We start from the raw sequence: 962 nt of genomic DNA on the forward strand, positions 1-962 counted from the left end.
CAATACACAATGATACACAAGATAACAATACACAATGTAATAACCACTATTGCTCACCTATTATCTTATTTTGCATCATTGTGTTTCTTGTTTTTTCTCTTTAAAATGGAATCTTAAAAATTGGTAGCTATAAATAATGGAATACTATAAAGGATAGATTTGAGACATTTGTAGGAAAATGGATATATCTGAGATATTCAATGTTGTGTGAAAGATGTCAGACACACAAGCTTATGAATAGAAAGGTAATGCTCGTTTCAGTATGGCAAAGTTCAAAGAAACAGCAAAATGAAAAATAGTTAGAAGGAAAAAGGAGAATAGTTTTTTTGCAAATGGAAAAGGGCCTGGATAAATGACAAGATTTAAAATGTGTCATGTACAGGTACAGCAGGGGATCATGACCACCAGAATGGTTGCAACAATGGCGTAGACCTCAAGTAGAGCTGTATCTGCACAGACCAACCTCAGCACAGGTGGGCTGTCACAGAAGTGGTTCACTTTTTTTGAGGTACAGAATGGGAAACTGAAGAGCCATGTGGTCTGCAAAATGGCTACAGGAACTCCTGGAAACCAAGAGATTGAAGCAGGCTGAGTTCATGTCCTTTGATTATGAGGACAGGGTAGTGCAAGGGACTGCAGATGGCTATATAGATGTCATATGCCATGGTGGCCAAGAGGAAGCATTAGGCTACTTCACAAAAGAAAAAGAAGTACATCTGAGTTGCACAACCAAGGAAGGAGATGGTTGTGTCCTGTGAAAGCAGGGTTCCCAGCATATAAGGGCAATGACTAGGTTGAAGCTAATCTCCAAGAAAGACAAATTCCTGAGGAAGAAATACATGGGAGTGTTGGAACATGGTATCAGCCAAAGTAACCAAAATGATGAGGCTGTTTTCAGTAGGTAGGGAGGAGAAACTCATGAAGATAATCTCACTTATTCATGTCCAGTTTCCTCCTGCCAT

At 39.3% G+C, this 962-nt stretch overlaps 1 pseudogene; it reads right to left on the minus strand.

Annotated features, from left to right (window-relative positions):
• Window positions 1-372: 372 nt before the first annotated feature.
• Window positions 373-962, minus strand: LOC100716872 (olfactory receptor 10A5-like; annotated as a pseudogene).

This window comes from Cavia porcellus, unplaced genomic scaffold (genome assembly GCF_034190915.1).
Source record: "Cavia porcellus strain 051 isolate PalLab524CR breed Dunkin Hartley unplaced genomic scaffold, mCavPor4.1 scaffold_9, whole genome shotgun sequence".
Lineage (NCBI taxonomy): Eukaryota > Metazoa > Chordata > Mammalia > Rodentia > Caviidae > Cavia > Cavia porcellus.